Source organism: Acinonyx jubatus, chromosome C1, assembly GCF_027475565.1.
Source record: "Acinonyx jubatus isolate Ajub_Pintada_27869175 chromosome C1, VMU_Ajub_asm_v1.0, whole genome shotgun sequence".
Lineage (NCBI taxonomy): Eukaryota > Metazoa > Chordata > Mammalia > Carnivora > Felidae > Acinonyx > Acinonyx jubatus.
This window is the reverse complement of record NC_069381.1, coordinates 172264258-172288157: the sequence shown is the minus strand read 5'-3', so window position 1 is coordinate 172288157 and position 23900 is coordinate 172264258. Positions and strand designations below refer to the sequence as shown.

Genomic DNA, 23900 nt, shown 5'->3' with positions numbered 1-23900 from the left:
CTTGACTCTTTCGGTAAATTGACCCATAATATGTTAAGAAACATTCTTAAGGAAAAGGGACAGGTATCACTGGAATGTTTAAATATAATAAAAAATGCATAAAATTTATAAAGTGGTTGGGCACTTAGGTAAGCAACAAATGCTACTATCCCTGTCTCTCTTGCAAATGAAATACAATGTTTGGGTCCTAGGGGAATATAAAAACAAACAAAAAGGCTCAACAGGCTAGTATTACATCATTTTTTTTTAAATAAGCATTCTTAAAGCAAGAACTGATACACATCTTTTCAATGCCTATTAAATTACACGGAATCAAGCAAATATCATTGTTAGGAGTACAATCTCACACCTTGTATGACCTACGCTTATTTTAATACATATGTGCTATGTGTGAATCTAACTGAAAGTCCTATCTCAGAATCACTAATACACAAAACCCCATTTATTGCTCTTTACTTAGATAAGACTGTTATCTTTGTATGAAATCAATATTTTAAAGAAATTCTAAAATTTGATGAATGCATATCATTTCTGAAAATGGGTGTGCCCAATGTTTTGAAGATCTGGGTCAATTTAATTGTGTGTGATTTAATTTGGGGTTAAGTAGTAAGATCGTGACGTTTAGCAACATGGTACTTAATACCCAAAAGAAAAATTCATGAAGTAAATCAACCAGGAAGTAACTATTATTTCAAAACATTTTAATGATATTTTATGTTTTACAAACTTATGTGCCACCTATTATCAAGTAAAGGTTTCATAAATGAGGATGCTTCTGGGGTTTATTCAGAAGAGCCAGATAAAACATTTTGTGAGGAACACATAATACATATTGAGGAAACTGAAGCTTCCTCAATGTTCCTGAGGCTGTCTCATACTGTTTTATCTGTATCTAAAATTTTGAGAGCACCTTGAGCTGTAAGGGATATTAGGTTTAGAATAAAAATATTTGGGTTCCAGGCTCAGTCTTTCAGTGACAAACTTCTTAGTTTTCTCTCATTTAAGATGGGTGTGTTGATACCAAACATAAAGTCAATAAAAGCAAAAATAAGCAAGTGGGACTACATTAAACTGAAAACCTTCCGCACACAAAAGGAAACCATCAACTAAATGAAAAGGAACTTATTAAGTGGGAGAAAATACTTTCAAATCATATATCTGACAAGAGGTTAATATCCAAAATATATAAATAATTCATACAACTCAATAGCCAAAACCCAAACAATCTGATTTAAAAAATGAGCAGAGAATCTGAACAGATATTTTTTCCAAATAAGACATCCAGATGGCCAACAAGTACATGAAAATATATTCAACATCACTAATCATCAGGGAAATGCACGTCAAAACCACAATGAAATATCACCTCACATCTGACAGAATGGCTACTGTCAAAAAGGCAAAATCAACAAGTGTTGGTGAGGATGTGAAGAAGAGGGAATTCTTGAGCACTGGTGGTAAAAATGTAAGCTGATGCATCCACTGTGGAAACCAGTATGGAGGTTCCTTAAAAATATTAAAAATAGAGCTACCATATATGATCCAGCAATTCCCCAAGAAAATAAAATTTACCAAAGAAAACAAAAACACTAACTCAGCAAGACAGATTACATGTTCATTGCAGCATTATTTACAATAGCCAAAACCATGGAAACAATCTAAATGTGCATCAATGGATGAATGGATAAAGATGTGGAATGTGGCATGTGCACGCACACAGATATTACTCATCCATAAAAAAGAATGAAATCTTGCCATTTGTGACAACGTGGATGAACCCAGAAGGCATTGTGCTAAGTGAAATAAGGCAGACAGAAGAAGATAAATACCACAAGATCTCACTTAAATGTGGAGTCTTAAACAAACAAACAGTAAAACAAAACTGAGCTCACAGATACAGAGAACAGAAAAAGATTGGTGGTTGCCTGAGGTAGGGGTGGGAATGGGCAACAAGGGTAAAGGAGTCAAAGGCACAAATTTCCAGTTATGAAATGAATAAATCATGGGGATGTAATGTACAGCTTGGTGACTTTAGTTAATAATACCGTACTGAATATTTGAAAGTAGCTAGGAGAGATCTTTTAAGTTCTCATCGTGAGAGAAAAATTTATAAAAATACATGGTGACGGATGTTAGCTGGACTTATTGTAGCGGTCAATTTGCAGTGTATACAAAATTGAATCATTACATTGTACACCTGAAACTAATACAATGTTATGTCAATTATACCTCAATTTTAAAAAAAAAGAACAATATCAAAATTAAATAAAAAAATGGGTGTGATAATGACTATTCTATCTAATCACCTCATAAGGCTATTAAGAGGAAGGTACATGTAGGTCAGGGAAATTTTAAAAGTACTTAAAAAACAATACAACGTTCCAGGGTACTAAAGGACACGGGTATTTGGAATGCTGAAAACATTTCTGTTTATGAATTTCCTTACATTTTCCTTAGATGAACTTTGGTTTTGGCTTTCCAAAATTTATCTTTACCTGCTCTTCAGAATGTTATTGCACTGTTGTTCTAAAAGCAAAGACTGATAACACCCTCGAATCATTTTTTTTTAAATAATACTTACTGTACTTCAGCTTTCTTATATGATTTTCATGTAATCATGAAGAAAAGATTTCAGTAGGTATTTTATTTTGCTACAAGGTTTGGTTTGTTTTTGTTTTGTTTTTCTCTGCTCTTGTTATTTTGAGTAATATTTTTATCTATGGACTTCTTACATTTTAAACTAAGTTTAAATGAGTTCTGAGTTTTCCAAACAGAAAACATATTTTTTATCTCAAAAAATTAGCATATTGAATGTGATGAAGAACAATTGTTAACTCCTAGTTAATACATGCCTGAACTAACTAACTTTTGCTGTATCTATTTGTATTGACTCAGACCTTGAAGCTTTCATGTCTTTTAGGACCCAGGGTGATGTAGTAAATCTGCTATGTGGTAGATAATATAAGGTATGTGGAAATGAAGTTCCCCAAACTCTTAATGGATTATTTATGGTGCCTGCTAGGTACAGAGGACAGTTTAATTCATTTAACCATGAGGCTTTTTTTTTCTGACTAGAAGATTTATTTTTAACACCTTTAAAAAAAGTGAAAATAGGTTTCCAGATACTAATTCCAAAATCACAGTAGCCCACAGCAAGGGATATAAAGATTTCTTCTTGAAGTGTATTGACACTGACAAAATTTAAAAGTTTACCAAAGTTAATTCTTTAAATTAAAGACATACAATGAATAAATAATATAGTGATTCTTAAAAAAGGAAACTCTTTATGGTGGTTTTTTCTGCCTCTTCACCAGCCACTGGGAAGATGGCAAACATTTAGACTGAGCGTGTCTACCTAAAACAGACAACCATCTTTGAAATAAGAAGACAGTCTTGCTTGGAGAAACTGGCAAGGAGAAGTTCCCACAATACTACAAAAATATTCGTCTGGGCTTCAAGATGCCCAAGAAGGCCATTGAGGGGAACTACACTGACAAGAAATGCCCTTTTACTGGTAATGTCTCCATCTGAGGGTGGATACTTTGTGGTGTGGTGGAGGACCACTGTTATCCGTTGAGCTTACCTCCACTACATCTGAAAGTACGACTGCTTTGAAAAATAATATAAAAACCATGTCCGTGCACCTGTCCCCCTGCTTCAGGGACGACCAGATCGGCAACACTGTCACAGTGGGCGAGTGCCAGCCTTTGAGTAAGACTGTGTGCTTCAATGTGCTCAAAGTCACGAAGGATGCTGACACTAAGAAGTGATTCCAGAAGTTCTGAGACTAGACAGCTGCCCACACGCCCCAAAGAAGATAAAGTTATTTTTCCAGTCAAGAAAAAAAAAAAGAGTTTTCCAAATAAAACACTTTTGAGACATTTGAAAGCTTCCAAAAGACTTCCAAACTCTGACCAATCTTAGAACATTGGTTTCTGTGTTTGGTATTTAATTATACTCCACAATCTGGAAGGCATTGAAAGGTATATAATACATAGCATGTTTACAATACTTGCCTTATATCTGTATCTTTTTAAACACCTGTATTAAACTATCTTATCTACTACCATCTGAAATTTATAGTTTATTCACAAAAACTTTTTGATAATTTATGTGTTCTCTATATATTTTTCCATATTGTTGTCTGCTTTTCTTTTTTTTTAATTAAAAATTTTTGCTTATTTATTTTTGAGACAGAGACAGAGCATGAACGGGGGAGGGTCAGAGAGAGAGGAAGACACAGAATTCAAAGCAGGCTCCAGGCTCTGAGCTGTCAGCACAGACCCGATGCAGGGCTCGAACTCACGGACCATGAAATCATGACCTGAGCTGAAGTCGGACGCTTAAGCGACTGAGCCACCCAGGCGCCCCATGACTGCTTTTCTTCTAAAAGCAAAAAAAAAAAAAATTATACTGAGTCTATAGCTAATATATAATTAGACATAAAATTAAAGCAATACAAAAATTAAGAAGTAAAATTTTCCCCAAATGTAAACATGCAGTTAAATACTTAACATTCAGGTGAACATTTTTTTTAAGTTAACTTTTATTTTGAGATAATTGTAGATTTATATGCAATTGTAAGAAATAATATGAGGAGACCCTTATGTCCTTTACTCAGTTTCCCTCAATAGTAGCATCTGGCAAAGCAAATGATAAAAGCGGCATTTCAAATTAGTGAAAAAAGTGACCCATTTAATATATGGTATGAAAGTAACTGGTTAATCACTTGGAGAAAAAAATATATAGCTATGCTTTGTTTGTTACTCCAAAAAAATGCATATAGAGCACATGGGGGAATGTAAAACTATATCTCTAAAAGAACTAGAAGTACTCTGGAGGTAGGAAATGCCTGTCAAAGGTAGAATAAATGCCCCAAATTAATAGACATAAGACTGAAGAATTTTACCACATGGAAGATATAAATATCTACAGCAGATCCTGCACAAGTCCAGATCCTCACAACAAGAAAAAGGAAAACTGGTTCCACGCTGTAGTGAAATAAACTAAATGCTCCATTTTCAGAGTAAAGAGTTATATATTTTTTTGCAGTTGCTTCTTTTCTTTCTTTCCTTTTTAATGTTTATTTACGTATTTTTAGGGGGAGAGACAGGGAGTGAGAGAGAGAGAGAGAGAGTGGGAGGGGGAAAGAGACAGGGAAGAGGGAGAATCCCAAGCAAGCTCCATGCTGTCAGCACAGAGCCTGATGAGGGGCTCAAACCCACAAACCATGAGATCATGACCTGAGCTGACATTAACAGTCGAACACTTAACCTACTGATCCACCCAGGTGCCCCATGCCTTTTTGTTTTTCTATACGATCTAACACAAAGTTTGCTGACCAAAGAGCATGTGTCATCACATCCACAGAGACAGCAGAGCAAAGCCATGCATGAGCAAAACCTCTATCTATCTATCTATCTATCTAGATGTATCTAGATATATATCTGCAGAGGTTTCCATACCTGTGTTAATCAACGTGACTCCTCATTTATAAATATGAACAAATAGCCTAGTGCTACTAAATCAAGGACGTACAAAAATAAGAATAAGAATGATAATAAGAATAAAATAAGAATAAAATAAGAATGACAAAAATAAGATGAAAAATGAAATAGTTGGCCTAGAAGTAAATAGTTTTTATTTAAGTATCACTTTAAAACCATTTAATTGATATTCTCAGATATATAATTGAGAAAATATTGCACTGAGAAATAATAATAGGGTGCTACGTGCAATAGTAGAATCAGTAATATTGCAATAATGATATTACAATAAAGGAGCAATCTAAGAACACAAATTGAGTACAGGAAACAATGATATTGCCTGTTTAAAAACTGATCCAGGGAAAACAGAGAATTTAGGTATCAAGGAACACCTAGAATCGTAGTCTTTGAGAATGTCAGAGACCAAGGCCTCTCTGTCATATCTGTTTTTTTAACTACTATGGAGAATACATCCCAAACTCCTTCAAAAGTGTAAAAAAAAAAAAAGCCTATATCTTCAAATAGCAGAAATACTAAAAGTGGAGAAGTACAATTCATAGTTCATCTGAGGGGGTGGGTTGAATAGCTCTAAAATGTGTTTAATAGGAATATCAGAAGGAAAGAATAGATACAGGAAAACAATGAAAAACATATTTGAAGATAATTTTCCAAAATTAAAAAACCAAGAGAAATGCCAAGAGAAAATAATAAAGCAGAGCTTATGCATTCAGATAAAAATGAAACATACTAACAACACATTCTCATAATAAAATTTTTGTAAATCAGAAGTTCACAAAAAATCTTAAATTTTTCCAACGAAAAACAGCTCCTGACAAAAGAACAAAATCCCTAATATAAACTTATGTAGGAGTGTCAACACACACATTTTTCCCCCCAGCGTCGGTTGTTAAATATTTATCAGTGCACTACTGGATATGAGTGATTTTAATTTCCCTTTTTATGTGTCGAGATTAAACGTGCATTTTACTTTTGTAATAAAAACCATATTCTGTTGGAATTACAACAGACTGGCATACCATGTAGCTTCAGTTTAGTGCTCTGAATTTGTTCCAATTGTGAAAGTGATAGCACCAGCGTGCTACAATAGTAAAGTAGCTGTTGAAAATGAGTTCTCAAGTACAGAAAGAGAAGTAAAGGTATATAAGCCATATGTAAAATGCTTGTGGCCAAACTTGTTTTGTACATAATCTCATTTAATACCCATTACAAACCGACAAAGTAGGCATTTTTGACATTTTAAAGATAGGTGGACAGTGAGTTCAGGGGTTTGAATTGAAAAAATTTACTCAGGAGGCTGAGTAATGGTATTTACCTGATCCGTTACCTGACCTTAATTAGGCAAGTGCAGGACAGTTATTTTGCCAGTGTACTGAAATTGAACGACTCAGGGAGATCCAACCCTAATATGGTGAACTGTATCAACCAGGACTCATGGACTGAATTAAAATGAGAAATGTGACTGTCAACAGACTCAATGTCTATGAAGCTGAATCAGCCTGATCTAAGGAAACTACCTAAGTTATCAGACAAGTGCTTGGTAGGTTTGGATTGAGAGCAAGAACAACGAATTACAGGATGTTAATGTGTAATAGCTTTATGTTCAAGTATCCTAATGCATCTATTCCCATAATAGGGATAAACCTGCCATAGACAGGATATTTAATTAATGTTGATGGACTTTGCAAGGCTTTGATAACTCCCCTTTATCAAGGATTCCATTATTATCTTGTGATTGATATTTTCCCCCTTAGTTATATTAATGCTTGCAATCTTGATACTTTGAACATCTAGAAGCTATGTATTGATTTATAATTTATCTTTCAAACAACAACCTAGATATATTTATATCAAAGTCCTTTGTATTAGAGGAAGGCTATTGTCTCCTCAAACTAAGGATATATATTCCTTCAATTACCCACATCCTCCTCAGAGGCTCAGAGAATGTAAGCAGGGAGAGTGAGCATGGATATTGTCTGGAATCTGGAATCTGGTGGGAATGGGCTTATTGTACAGGCTATTTGTAAATAAAATACTGGAGTCCTGGGCACTGCTTTTGTGATTTTTATCCTCTTAATTTGCCTTTGTTCAGAATTTAGATTTCTGTCTTGTTTTTTAGCCTATTCTTGATGAATAAAGTAAATTAATAACGACTTGGATCATTTTACTATGCTCTTAGAATATTCCTAGGGATTGAATTAGCTTTTAGCGACCTAAGCCAAAGTTAATATGCTGGTCCTGGAAATTTTAGAAAAGGTATCAATTCACTTGATGGCAGTGATTGTAGAAACCATAAGGTCCAGAGAAGGCCTAATGAATATCTTCATGGATTTTCACTAAATTTTAAACTATTTATATGGCCTCTAATATGATGTATTGCATTTCACACACACACACACACATATATATATATAATATATATATATATATGTGTGTGTGTGTGTGTGTTTATAGATTATCTGTTTATACTACATAAATATGTAGGTATATATATACACCTACATACACACACATAAATACATACACACAAGATCACTGATAGGAATGGCAATCTAAAAAATAATTCAAGGGGCGCCTGTGTGGCTCAGTTGGTTAAGTGTCTGACTTTGGCTCAGTCATGATCTCGCAGTTGGTGAATTCAAGCCCCGCGTCAGGCTCTGTGCTGACAGCTTAGAGCCTGGAGCCTGTTGGATTCTGTGTCTCCCTCTCTCTCTGCCCTTCACCTGCTCTCACACTTTCTCTCTCTCTCAAAAATAAATAACATTTAAAAACAAAGAAGTTAAAGAATAATACAAAAATATCTTTCTAGAGATTAGTGTCCTAGGAAATAAGAAGGGCAACAACATGTTATTTATAAGTTTGAGTATCTGTAAATGAATTATATATAGCCTATACATAACATTCTTCAGGCTGATCAATTTGTAATAGACTTTTCAATTGCTGATGTGAAGAAAATACAAATTCAGCCTGTGATTATGAGTAATGACTTTCCTAGAATTCCTACAGAATCTCACCTCCCACCCCCTAGTCCAACAAACACACAAATCATGATGTCTCATTACTGTCACATAGGGTAGTTATTTTTAGTATATGTGATTGAGGAATTAGTAAGAATGGTTGCCTCTTCATCACTCCAGAAAACTCACCCAATCAAGAGTTCAGCTTCAAAGTTACTGGGATGGGACAAACAGGGATCCATGGTATGAGCATCCAAAGAACTTTTGTCAAGGTGAGGATGGACTGGCAGGTAAAGTTGTTTAATACTGAAGATTATTTAGTGGTCTCCTGAATTATCCTGATCAACTGGAAGCCAAAAGTGGCACTGGAGACATTTAACACTTCAGAAAGGAAGTAAGTCACAGATGGCACATGTACTTTCTCATCCAGTAAGACTTCTTTTAAAAGATATAAACTTCCAGTTATAAACTAATTAAGTTATGGGGATGTAATATATAGTATGATGATTATAGTTAATAATACTATATTGTATATTTGAAAGGGGCTAAGAGAATAGATCTTAAAAGTACTCATCACAAGAAAAAAATTGTAATTATGCAGGGTGATAGATGTTAACTAGACTTATTGTGGTGGTAATGTGATAATATATACAAATATTGAGTTCTTCTGTTGCATACCTGAAACTAGTATAATGTTATATGTCAATTATACATCAATGAAAAAAAAACACCCTTTATTACACTCCAGACAGCATCTTGGTAATGAGAATCATCCAATGAAACAGGTAGATTTCTGATAGGAATCAGAACCAATGAAATAATGACATACTTAAAAGATTTAAAAAGCAAGTTGCAAAAACTGAGTTAAGGATTTATTAATATTATGATTTTTATGTATTGTTAATTTTTTTTAACTTCTAGAAAGTGCACCACCCCTACCTGAAGCATTTGAGATACATTTTAATACTAGTAACATGTCTTTTCTTTGGTATGAAAATCAATGACAAACTTCTGTCTGGACACTGCCTCTATCACCTCTATCTGAGCATTGTTTAGTGCTGCCTTACAAGGTCAGGGAAGAATATAAAATAAAGAACAAAATCAAATATTGATGTTTATTCCCAACTGATTTTCTACCCATTTTTAAGATTCGGACATCTTCACATCTGCACCCAGCTCTTTGAAGATGCCTTCAGCTAGTAGAATGAGCATCCCATTATTTCACATCAAAATATAAAGCCCTTAATAAGCCCTAGGATGATGGTGTGTATATACACATATATATACACATAATATATTTTATTCCAGGCATACTTTTTAGAGTTGAATACTGTCATTGCTAAGATAACTCAGAAACAGTTGGACCTGAGCTTTCTCTGAGGTCTCCTTATAGCTCTGCCTAACAGCAATTAAATTACTCTGGAATAGACAACTTTATCCATAACTTCTTTGCCCATTTGCCCTGACAGAAGTGCTAATATGTTTAAATATTGCCCACTGGAAATCACTTTTCAGTCTGGTTACGGCATTTTCATTCCATCATTATTTTGTATATAAATTTTTTAAATATTTTATGGTTCTCACATTTACTTTGAGCTACTATTCCTATTGTTCATATATATATATTTACATATATATTTACATATATATAATAACTGAACAATAATGTTGTCAAATGTCTACATGTGTTTCAAGCATCAATTTTTCAAAACCGTAAATAAATGTAAAAGTGACAAGGCAGACAAAATGAACTGAGACACTTTTATAGGTTATACCTTTCAATTTGCTTTCCAGGCAAAAGGAAAAAAAAAAACATGACACAAGATTAGTAATGATACACCTCTAGACTATATACTACTTCTTAGTTTGAAAATAACATTGTTTCCTGTTATCCCTTTGCTAGTGTACTACTAAAAATAAAATCTGTTTTTATATATTTTTTCTTCCTTGTGGCATCAATAATTTTAGCCCAAGATGTGACAACCTAATAAAATATAATGAATATTGCATTAAAATCTTGTAGGCCAGGATTTATTCTTCACATGTGTAGCCTTTAAGTGATTATTGCCTCTCAACAAAGTAGTGCTATAGAAACATTGGTTAACAAGTCAGAAATATGAAATCTAATGGGATGGGTGGAGATCAATGAGGAAACAAGCTTGGACAATTCAGGGCAATAAGTGCCATGATTGATGGAGGTGTGGTGGGAATAGGGCGTGTGGTGAGGAAACTAACCCAGTGTAATTATCAAAGTTTTCCTAGGAGGTATTTCTAAGTGTTTATCAAAGCACAGTGATATTAAATTAGTTACATATAAAGTTGGTTGTATATTTTCCTACTCAGGAGAATATCATGGCCAAAAGTCAGAAAGCAAACCACAAGAATTTTGAAAACTAAAGAAGAGCTGATGAAAAGAAGTGGATATAATTAAGATTTCTAAGAAGCTGGAAGAAATAAGTCATCATGATAAATCTGAGGAGCGAAGGACAGGAAGGAGTTAAGAATCCTATCAGGAATTCTAGCTTAGGCAAGGTAACATATGGTCTGTTTACTGAGATTTGTTTGAAGAAAGGAGTTTGGGGACATAGGAATCGAAAAGATGATACGGTTAAGATAGTTAAAGTTACTGGATTTGAGGAGTCTGGGGACATCCGAGTGCAGATGTCTAGTGGTCAGTTGGGTATGTGGGTTTGGAACTCAGTGACAGAGTCGGGATGGACATGGAGAGCAGAATCTTGAGTATAAGAATTATCGTATTTGAGGCCATGGGAGTGAAGGGAATTATTCCAGGAGAATATGAGAACTAGAAAGATAAGTATGATGTGTGGATTAAGGTAATCACATGAGAAAAGAAATGTGCAAAAGTACATTATGAAAGATGGCCAGAAAACTAGGGAAAAAAAAATTCTAGGCCTGGCTGTGCTTCTAACAATCAGTGTATCCTCTACTATTAATTTAACTGCTTGGTCTCATTTTTTTGTCTGTTTAAAATAATAAAGATGCTCACGTGTTAAATTGTATTAATTGTATAGCACTTTACATAGGAAATAGTGCATGTTATGGGCTGGAAGTGTTTTCTTGGTCCATTGAACTGAGCTGCTGCCCAGGGCCTCTGAGATGGAGCTGTAGCCCAGGGCTGCAGAGACAGGGGCGCTGCTCTGGTTGGCCTTGAGAACAGCGTATCAAGCAAAAGATTAGTCTTAATGAGCCCTAATATGTAACAAAATCTGCCTTGCTAGTTTTCAGTCTTGCTTGTGACTAGCAACCCCTTTTTTCTTTCTGATTTCTCCCTTTTGGAATAAGAATATCTATTCCATATCTATACCACCATTATATTTTGGAAGCAGATAAATGATCTGGTTTCATAGGTTCACAGCTAGAGGAAAAATGTGCCTTCAGATGGATCTTACTTCCATCTCATCCACACTTGATTTAGACGTTATTCAGAGATGTTGGACTCAGAGCTAAAACTGGAATGGGTTAAGACTCTTGGACTGCTGAAGTGGTAATTAGTGTTTTTTTTTTTTTTTTTTTTTTCATGTAAGAAGGTCGTGAATTTGGGGGATCCAGAGGGTAGAGGACTAGGGGCTGAATGTTTCCCTCCAAATTTATATGTTGAAGCCTTAATCCCTAGTACCTCAAAATGTAAATGTATTTTCGGAGACAAGGTCTTTAAAAATGTGATTGAGTTCATATGAGGTCTTTAGGGCAGGCTCTAGTCCAACGACTGATATCCTTGTAGGAAAGGAAATTTGGACACAGAGACACCAGACATGTGTGCACACACCTAGACAGACAACCACATGAAGACAAAGGAGAAGACAGCCATCTAAGAGTCAGAGAGAGGCTTTGGAGTGAAACCAATCCTGCTGACAGCTTATATTGGACTTCAGCCTTTCACAGCTGTGAGGAAATACATTTCTGTTTTAGCCACATCGTTCAGGGTGTCTGTTATGGTAACCCTAGCAAACTAATAAACTTCATGTTATTTTATTTCTAACAATACTGCAATACAGATCTTACTTTCTCCACTTTAAAGATCAGACAGTTGAGATTTTGTGAAATTCAACTACCTATGATCAAAGAGTAAGTGGCAGAAAAAAAAAGGCTTAATCCTTGGAGTTAGGAAAGATCCAGTTCTTTGCAGCGTACCATAATTGCTGCTCCTGATATTAGCTGTTTCATAAAACTAAATGTGTGTATGTCAAACAGCATTTTCACAACAACTTTTGCTATTTGATTAAATATCTATACCCTTATATTGTAATATAAACTGAATTACATTAGGTACAACATTTTATTCACCTCTTAAGAACTAAAGATACATGAGAATAGAAACACTACATTTTAGAAGGTTCACATGGAAACTGAAATTTTGCTTTATTTTTATTCATTTATGAAAAGTATAAAAAATGTATTTATAAAGGAGTTATCGCTGGTTGACTGCTCAGGTAGGAGTGATAGTTAGCTGGGTGCTTATATGTCAGTACTATTAATACTTCTTATCTTAATGCTTATAATAAAATAGTTATATTATCCCTGTTTTAGATGAGGAACAGAGGTTAAGTAACTTCTAAAAGTTATTTTTAAAATAAGATATGGGAACCCAGGTTATTTGGCCCCAGAGTCTGCGCCAAGCTCTGTTATCTATATCTTGTTTTTGCAAATCATTAGAGAACACTTCTGTAGTCACTTGAGTATGTATTCCTTTCAAACAAATTTCTTTTCCTTCAACAGCATAATATTAATTATTTTCTAGTATTTGTGCAGGCAACTCAAATTCATTTTCAAGTGGGTAATGTAGCTTTGAATCTAGTGAAAAATATTTGAGCTGTGCTTGCCACTACAAATGTAAGAATACTGAAATTTTTAAATCAACAAAAAAGTTTACTAACACTATACATTTTAAGAAAGGATATTTCACATGTTTAAATGCTTAATTATCATATAGATAATGGCTGTAGAACCAGTTAACAATGGATTGTTTACTTTGCCAAGAAGGAGAAAAATAGTAATTTTTAGAAACCACCAATTGTTTTTCTATGTAAAAACTATGGTAATAGAATCTGCTATAAAACTGTCTTATCAAATTTTGAAAAATCAGAGACTTATAGTTTTGTGATTATTCATGTAACTAAACAAATATTTCAGGAGAAGCAAAAGCATGAGTTGACATTACCACAGTGATGAGGGGAGTCTGTGCATGAATGAATGGTAAAATTACAAGGACGCATCTTTAGGACACACCGAAATTTGATAGAAAAAGGATCTGAGAAAGAGACTCGGGAAGTAAGTTCACAGAAGTAAAAGGAAAAACAGACTGTGTCCTGGATGTTAAGGGAAGAGTTTCATTGAGGATTAAAGATATTGTCAATTGAAATTGAAAAGATAATTGAAAATGTTCCAGAGGGAGCAAGTTGCTTGGCTGAAAGCATTTTACCCTAGAAAGTCTTATGTATTAACTTATTCAATCCTTTTCATTCTGTCTTTCACAAATAACAAAAGAAATTTTGAAGAAAACAGATACAGAAAATCATAGCATTTCACTTACACTGAGGTCATTGTTATTGATATATTCTGTTTTGTGATTAACCATTTCTTTATCCTATGAAGTCTGGTAAATAACTGTATTAAACCTCTCTCCCTCCACTGAGAGAAGAATCTTCAAGGCCAATGTTCCCCCTTGCTAATTCTGTCTTATAAATTCTATCAGCATCTCCTTTTTTCTGGACTTCTACTGTTTTCACAGTCTTAAATGCCCTTAATTCTCCCATCTTAAAAAAAAAAAAAAAACGGAAAGAAATGAAAAAAAGGAAGAGAAAAGAAAGAATACAAAGTTAAAAAACAAAACAACTCTCTTTGACTTTGAATCTTCTTCCAAGTAAAGAAGGATATGAAGTTTTAGTATTTAATATGGAAATCCAATAGCATAATGATGAATATTGAGTCTGGAGCCATATTGTTTTAGTTTTTACTCCAGCTTCAGCACTTGGGCTAGTTACTTAATAGTTCAATGCCTTGGTTTCCTCATTATACCCAATTTGTGTTTGCTATTATTGTTGTCATTACCTTTTTGTGTTTTCCTTGCCTTACTAGGCAGATTGAATGTAGTATCTTTCCACCCCGCCCCTTGAAGAGAGTGAAGATCAAGCCTTTCTAGACTACACAAAAGGTTTGGGAAAAAGTGTTCAATTGATTTGGACTGAGTTTAATGGACTATTAGATTAATATTTCAAACAGATTGAATTAGAGAGTCATGACATAAAAATGAGAATCATATTGGAGAGAAGATGAAAGCTAGAAAGAAACTTATATTTTAATCCAATATAAACAATCATCCCAGTTTGCTCTGGTTTTAGTGTCGAAAGTCCCACATCCTGAAAAATCCCTCAGTCCTGAGGCAAACTGGGACAGTTAGTTGCCCTTGCACTTGAGTACCAATTTTTCAAAATCAAAGTTCAACATCTCAGGGTCTAGCTAATATGTTTTTTCACTGAGATGCTTTGTCTGATCTCCTAGGCAGAATTTTGTAATTCCTCCTATATGTGTTTCTACAGTACACACACTCACACATACACAGAGTAACTTGAATTAAGTATTTGTATAAATGTCTGATATCCCCAATTAGCTTATAAGGACACTTATAACCTGGAGCCATATATCATGCTGGTATTTCATCCCATACTCTGCTTGTTGCTTAACTAATATATTCTGGGGCACCTGGGTGGCTCAGTTGGTTAAGCGTCCGACTTCGGCTCAGGTCATGTTCTCACCGTCTGTGAGTTCAAGCCCCGCGTCAAGCTCTGTACTGACAGCTCGGAGCTTGGAACGTGCTTCAGATTCTGTGTCTCCCTCTCTCTCTGACCCTCCCCTGTCTCTCTCTGTCCCAAAAATAAATAAACATGAAAAAAATTAAAAAAATATATTCTAATTTGTGTGACAAATGAATGAAAGCATAGAAATATAGACATGCCAAAATCCCTGCAACTAAGGAGGACCTTTTAATTGAAGAAACAAAAGCTTCTGTATTTTTGAAAGTCACACCATCTTCTTACTTCACCACAGAATTCACTGTTAGGCTTCAACTATTATCCTTGAACAGCGTGAACTAAAATAAATCCAAGTGACACCAGAGAGAACTGCAAGATGCTGTTGGGGAGACTAAAAAAATAAGGAACATTTTTGTGCAAGTAGCCTTTAGCCATTTTCTCTGTCTGCTGGTATGAGAATGAAACGGAATTTGTTTTTTTCTGCTCTAGCAGATTTACATGTTAAAAATACCGTGAAAATACAAATAATATAAAGAAATTACATGTTATTTATTAAATGGGGTAATGAAAAAGGAAGAATTAAATAAAATAATCTTAGTGAAGTATTCAATGGTATTTTAGTTTATAGAATTTTGGTACAGGAGAATTAAATATGGGATGGTACTTCATTTATAAATCTATATATAATCTTCAAAAACTGTTACATCTATGTGACAAGCTGATGAAAAAAATAATCTTCAACAGGGTACTGGGACCTGTGAATTTCCAGAATGCTTTCTGAAATGCACTTTGCCCACATGAAGATTCATTTTAAATAAACTTCCCCCTCTCTAAATCAAGCTTCTATCACCAGTAGATATTTTAGTATGTATACTGTTATCTCCATTGGTCATATGTTGAAATAATTAGACTGAATTAATACTTATCTTTCTAATGTAATATTCATCAGTTATTTGCCAAAACTCCTTGTTTGTCCTCTTTCCCAAAAGAGACAATGAACAAGAGGTAAGCTTTACTACTCAGCCCTCCTTGTAGGATTAAAACATGCCAACAGCTTATTTTTCAGGCAAAGTTTTGATTGTCCACAATTATAGGAATGTCTTATCTAGTAGTACTGTATTTTAAAGTCTGCCCAATCCCTGGGTAGAAATAAATTCTGAAAATATATAAGTTTTTTTGCTTGTATGTAAAGCAAAATAGTTATAATGTGTTAGTCATATTTTTATCTATGATGTGAGAGATTCCTATAATATGATGAACCATGTTTAGTGAGATTCTTTGAGTTTGTTCATCAGTACTGAAATATAAAGATCTAGAAGACTCCATTCACACTGTCATGTAAACTATGAAGGAAGGCCAACAATACTCAAACTCTATTTCTTACTTGAATAAAAAATAGGTTTTATTCTTAATGTTAATGGTTTTATAATTGAAGAATTCACAACACAAAGGGGAATTTAAATGACTCAGAGATAAGATGATCATATAATTTATCATCCAACCCTACTCATAAGTAACCCATTCAAGAGAATTTAGGATATAAATGCCTCTTAGTAGAAGAGAAATATTTTTATGTTTTAATTTTTTAACTTTTAATTTTTAAAATTTTAAAAAAAATTTTTTAGAGAGAGAGAGCATGTGTATTCTGATATCCTATGTCTTTAAAAGAATTTTTTTAATGTTTATTTTTGAGAAAGAGAAAGAGAACGAGCAGGGGAGGGGTAGAGAGAGAGAGTGGGACAGAGGATCCAAAGAGGGCTCCATGCTGACAGCAGAGAGCCCAATGTGCGGCTTGAACTCACAAACCACAAGATCATGACCTGAGCCAAAGTTGGATGCTTTAACCTACTGAGCCACTCAGGCGCCCCGAGAAATATTTTTAAATGAAAGGTTTGATAAAGTATTTTGTACTTTCCCCCTGTGTTGTGAGTCTACAAGTGAAAAGGTAGTTTATTTTATACTTGCTTTGCTGCAGGGGAATGAAAAAAAAAAAAAAGTGACAAACTTTCCTATCCCCAGAAGACAGTTATTTTGATTTAGAAATTTGAAAACTATAAAATAAAACTGTTGTACTACTTCCAAAAAAAGAACTTTCACCAGACTTTTGTTTTGGGAAAGAATAGATCCATGTTGTTAGGGGACAAAGGCTGTTCATACTGGCTTGAAAACAGTGTGGAAGGTAAAGGATGTACTGTCTACTTGTGGCAGAAGTACCTGCACTGTGAAGTCTTAGACAACACACCCTCTGAATGGATGACATGAGAATGGGGACTGCAGTGGAAAAAATAGGGGAGTATGGAGGCCAGAACACTGAAAACATTAAGAGCCCAGCAAAGCATCTCTGTTTTCAAGCTTGGCATTGGAGCAACAGAAGCACCTGATTTCAAAAAGTCATGTGGCTATGACGAGTGCCCTTCAGTGTGACCCCAACACCACATATTCTAGCTTACCGAAAAGCCGGTAGAAGACACAACCCTATGAAATATGATTTTGACTGCGTTTACTAACAGTCAAATAGGCAGTGGCATTGAGTAGGTGTTGAGATTTAGAGAAATAAAAAGTTTTTTTAAATTTATTTTTTCAGTAATATCTACACCCAACGTGGGGCTTGATCTTCCAACCCCAAGATCAATAGCCACATGCTCTTCCAACTAAACCAGCCAGCTGCTCCAAGAGAAATAAATAGGTTAATAGATGACTTTCATGTGTGCTACATAACCCCTCACAAAGGTATAGAGAGATTTTTTTTAAAAGCATCTGATTTATTTTGATTATATTTTATTAAATTGACTTGTGCCTATATTACTAGTTTGGGACTTCCTTCTTTAATTGTAAAATAAATTTCAATATCTATGATGATCATCATAATCGGATGATCAGGACCTAAACTATTATTTTTCCCTCTCCTCAGAGAATAATCTACTGACCTTGGCTTAAATGGATTTGGCCTTGGAAGACTTTATGATACCCTAGGATTTTGGAATCTTGATAGTACAACTAGCCTACTTCAAGCAAAATCGCAGCTGTTGTAGCTGCCTCTGATGCCAGGGGTTACTTATCTTCAAGTATCAGGGAGCAAACAGAACAGATGGTCTAATATATCTCCAACAAAATCTTTTGGAAACAACTGCTAAATTTTGCTTATGGGCATCAGAAATAAGATACCTACACTGCGGTTAAAAAAAAAAAAAACAACTTCTATTTTATCCTCATCACTGAAACAAAAATAAACTGTTTTACATGCAAATCTATGAAAGACTTAGACCATGTTTAAGTTTATGTAATCCTAAAACAATTACCAGAAGCAACTGTCCTTGTATGAGAATATTATTATTAAACATTACATTATCAATAAAAACAGTAAAAAATAAAACCATGCCCATTTTTAGAAGTTAAAAATGCACAGACCCTGAAATTCCATGCTTCACCAATTTTATTGTTGCCTTTCTATGGAGTTACATGATTGTGACTATATAATCTATTTGGGTTCTCAGTGTCTCTTAGGAGCACCTTCTGCCCAAAATCAATGGTATACAGCATTAACTTCATTGTGCTATATGGTCCTCAAATGTCTAAAACCTTGGATTCTTTGAGAAGAATATTGTGAAATCAAGTTCCCTAAAGTGTTCAGAAAAAAAAAAAGGAGAGCTTTAATTTAGACTCAGTGTTTATTTACCCATTTATTAATACAAGAAACATTTTTTTGAACCCCTGCTATGTCAGTTGCTGGGATACAAACTTCTGTGTGTGTGTGTGTATTTCATAACTTTTAATGATGGTTATATTTTAGGCGAATACAAGTGTTGATATTGAGTATATTAATTCTTGGTAGTTTATATTACAAATATAATTATTATTAGAGAGATAGAGGGCTGAATGCGACTAAACAGGGATTTTGACAACACATCATGTGCACTTATATCTATGCACTTATTTGTTCATGTCCTCAGTGGATATCTGTTGTATCTCTCTGTCTATCTATCTATCTATCTATCTATCATCTATCATCATCATTCTACTTTTGGAAAAGAGCATCCTATTTTCCCCGGAGAATTTCTTACTATACATGATCAGCTGATGTATGTTTTGGTGGTGATAGATATTGACCATTAAACTATCACATCTCCTTTGGCTACAGGTTGAGCACTTCACTCAAACCTAGCCTCAGAGTCAAGAGGGTTGAGTTGACATAAGGAATAAATGTAAGCCTAGAGTTCTGGCAGCCATCTTGTGCCATAAAAGGAGGCATACCTGAAAATGGAGTCGCTAGAAAAGAAAGCTGAGCTGAGAAAACGAAAGAATGAGACCATAATTTATGATATCATTTGAACCATTCAATTCAACAATGTCTAAAGACATTTTGTACACTGAACATTTTTCAGTTAGGGCTTAAGATTATGTGCCAAAACCTACATTTGTGTCCTGGACTCTACCATTTAGTGGTTATAGAACATTCACAAAATACTATGTCTCAGTTCAGCATCTGTAAAATAGGAATAATAATAGTTACCTCTTTGGGATCTTGAGACAATCACAGAACCTAGCACAAATCAAATTCTGATTTACTCCCTGTAAGCTGTCCAATTGAAAAATATATTTAAGTAAATTATTATTCTATCCTTTTAGTCGTTATAGGGCAACACAAAGAATTGGAATACTTAAACTTACATTTGACATTTGACTTTTCTCTTTCATTCTTCACATGCAATTCAACAGTAAATCTGTCCAACTCTGTTTATTATACATTTAAACTCTGGTTACTTTTAAGCTCCTCTACTTTTACAAGCCTGATCCAAGCCATCATTGTGTTTTGCTTGGATCACTGCAGTAGACTCAGAACTGGTCTTCCTGTCTCCTGTCTTGTCTTACTATTCTCAACATAGTAGCCACAGCAGTGCGTTTAAGATATGTCAGGTCAGACTAAAGTACGAATGTCCTTCAAGGCTCTATACCTTTGGCACTGCTCTTGAAGAGGTGTTCTGGAAAAGTGGGGGAAATTTTTATTATCACAAGAAATAGGGGTAGGGTACTTCCACTGACATTTATTTAGCCAAATCTAAGGATCCTAGAAATTCTACAATATGTAGGGTGTAACCGGACAGTCCTGTCTCCCTCAATAGCTTTCAAATGGAATAACAATTTCATGAAAATGAAAAACTTGTTTATGTTTTTGAGTTTAGAAGTTGTTTTTATTTTACATATAGCCAAAGTATTTTCTTTTTTTTTTAATTTTTTTTTTAACGTTTATTTATTTTTGAGACAGAGAGAGACAGAGCATGAACGGGGGAGGGCCAGAGAGAGGGAGACACAGAATCTGAAACAGGCTCCAGGCTCCGAGCTGTCAGCACAGAGCCTGACACGGGGCTCGAACTGACGGACCGCAAGATCATGACCTGAGCCAAAGTCGGCCGCTCAACTGACTGAGCCACCCAGGCGCCCCTAGCCAAAGTATTTTCTAATAGTTTTCCTACATTGAATTTTCCAAGAACACCATGATTGGACTAAGATTATACTTAGTTCTGTTAGATAATTTAAGATATTGACTAAGATTATACTTAGTTCTGTTAGATAATTTAAGAAATAATGTTCACAACTTTAGAAGCTTGTATCACTGTAGTATCTCAGTTGCTAAAAAAATGTGTTTGCATCTATAGCTATTATAAAGAAAGGAGTGTTGAATACAACAGGGTCGAGGACAGCTGCCTTATATGATCTTAACTTGTCCAACTTCATTCCTTGTATCTCTTTAGCATCAATTTCTGCTTCTCCCTCCTTCACTTCTTCTGCTCAGCTCCAGTTACGCAATCTTCCTTGAATATGCCAGATGTGGTACCTTTGCCTAGTATCCCTCATTATCCAATGTCTCACACTCTCTCACCTCCTTCAGGTCTTTGCTCAAATATCAACTTATTGCTGTCTTATGTAAAATTACACTGTCCATCCCACTTCAGAATTTCCTATTCTCTTTGACAGCACTAGTTTTCTCTATAGCATTTTAACATATTTGTTCCATCGTTTTTATCTTTTGCTCAGTTTCAATGAATAGAATGTAAACTCGACAAAAGTGGATGTGCAAACATTTATCTGTTTTGTTCACTGCTATACTCCAAACACATAATATTAACACTCCCTATAAATGTTATCACTTCAATAGATATTTGTTGAGTAAGTAAATTAATGATCATTACTGCACAGAAAGCACTTATAGCAGTATCCAGTACTTAGGAAGGTCTCAAATAACATGCTATTATGAACAACAAATTTCATTTTGCTTAAGTCAGATTGCATCCATGTTGTCATTTCTACTGATATAATCCTAATAAAAAATCCAAAATCCAATATATCTAACTAAAAATAATACTGTCTTATGACAACAAAGGACCTATCAAGAAATCCTGTTGTAGATACTGTAGAATTGTGGGCTTCATTAAGTTCCACAGCTTAAATATATGAAGAAAAATCTGAGATAGTACTTGTTATTAAAAAATATTCTTAGTAAGAATTGGCACTACTGAATTAAGATGTTTTAAACAATAGATAATTTATATGATATTGTGTCACAATTGGTAGAATACAAACCTAGTATGAAACAACAGAAGCAGTCACTCTGGAATAGAAAATTTTGTTTTGCCTATGATGAATTATTTGCAGGGATCTATCTCCATATCTATCTGTTGTTCTATATTTCTAAAGGGAGTGTGGTAAAAAAGAATGAAAAATGTCACAGTAAGAAGACAGTCACAGCACAACAAATGATGCAGGTAAATATTCTCTGCTAGCAGGTCAAAAACTTAGAGAAGCTTCAAATGAATTAGAAATATTGTATAAGGAAGAAGATAAGTGTTCAATAGTTACTCGGGGGATATATCAAAGAAGTATAAAAAATTACATTAGAATGGGTCAAACATCCTTAGATCACAAGAGGAAAGATAGAGAAATGATCAAAGAAAAGAATATAGGAATAAAGTGGCTTGAAAGTAGAAAGAGAAAAGGCATGAACATTTAACAATGACAAAAATGATCACAATACCTTTGAGGTACTGGATTTGAGGAAAGAGAGTTCTTGAAAGTAAGTGATAACTCTGATTATGGTTGAAAAAATGATTGCTTATTTCACTGCACAGATCTCAGACTTCAACTTTCTTATATCCCTCTTCTGAATGTATGTGTGTGTTTGTGTGTGTGCTAGTTCTGAGATTTGTCACAAGTGTTTCTCGTCTATTACTTCCTCTTGCATCTTTGCAGTAATCTCTGTCACTTGGGATAACCTCAGCATTGCTCTGATCTTTGATAATGACAGAGTCTAACAAACAGGGAAAATGTGGGGCTGTTCTCTAATGGAGGAAACTGAGACCACTTATGATAAAGAAAGTGATAATAAAAGAAAGAACTGGTGGTAAACAGTACAGAAAGAACACCGTAGTGCCACAAGTTCTTTGTTGGTAGATCAAATGAGCAACTGCAGTTAACCATGTTAACTTCTTTATGTCATAAAGATGACATCCTAGATTTTCCAAGACTAACAAGTGAAGAATAGTATAAAGATTAGGCAAGATGGAAACTTGACTATAATTTTTATGGATGTGTAATTGGGATTATAGTACTTTTTTTTTTTTTTTTACTTTGACCATTACTATAAGGACTTTGATACCTTGAGCAACAGTTCAGGTGACTCAGAAGTGAGCACATATGCAAAGATGAAAATAAACCAAGGAAACTTCTTAGTCTAGTACATTATACTGAATGCTCATTTAAGGTAGCATGCCCCATAACTAATGATAAATAGAGCGATTCCTAGAAAAAAGTACATTTCAAATGGGAAATTTGAAAAACTACATGGTTTCTTGATATCCATTACAATAAGAGTGTAAAGTTTTAAACACTGCAGTGATAACTTACAAGTGTTTAAACAGCAGGTTTAAGTGTCTTTTTAGAGCTCTATTCTTCTTAGCTTGAGTATACTTAATGGAAACAAAGAGATGGCTTATTATCTCCCAGCAGCCATGGGAAAAGGACTTTAAAATTCAGAAATGGTAACACAACACAATATTGAGTAATGGCAGTGAGAACACGACAATATTTAGAAATATTTTCCCAGAGTGGGAAAAATAAGAATTATTTTATGGTAATGTAAAAAATATGTCTACTAATGGGAACATTAGACTGAGTTAAAAGATGTCACCTGGTAGATATCCTCTAGCAATGGAGAGTAGGTTATCCAAACACAGTAGAAACATATATATATATATATATATATATATATATATATATGTGTGTGTGTGTGTGTGTATATATATATATATATATATATACACACATATATATATGTGTGTGTATATATATATATATGTATATATATATGTTTTAAATGCTTATTCTCTTATCTGACCCATTTGGTAATTACGTATGCCAAAATATTATTCTATTCTCCCCTCAATATTTTTCAATATTATTATGAGTACATAGGTATGCTGACAGTCTATAAAAATTCCAAGTAATTACAGATTACATTGTTTAATGTTTTACATTTTACATTTTATTTTTTTATTCTGAGGTTCACCCCAGTTTCAGAAAATGGGCTTTCTTCTTAAGGAATGTATTTAGTATTTATGATAATAAATGAATAATGATAATTGTTTGAGCCAGGTGTTGTGGAAAGATACTGGAAA

General features: G+C 34.2%; 1 protein-coding gene and 1 pseudogene across 1 annotated transcript in view; one reads left to right on the top strand and one right to left on the bottom strand.

Annotated features, from left to right (window-relative positions):
- Nucleotides 1-23900, bottom strand: part of GULP1 (GULP PTB domain containing engulfment adaptor 1) — a 741807-nt gene that overhangs the window by 453231 nt on the left and 264676 nt on the right. The window lies entirely within an intron of this gene.
- LOC106988628 (40S ribosomal protein S11-like) lies at nucleotides 3326-3785 on the top strand (annotated as a pseudogene).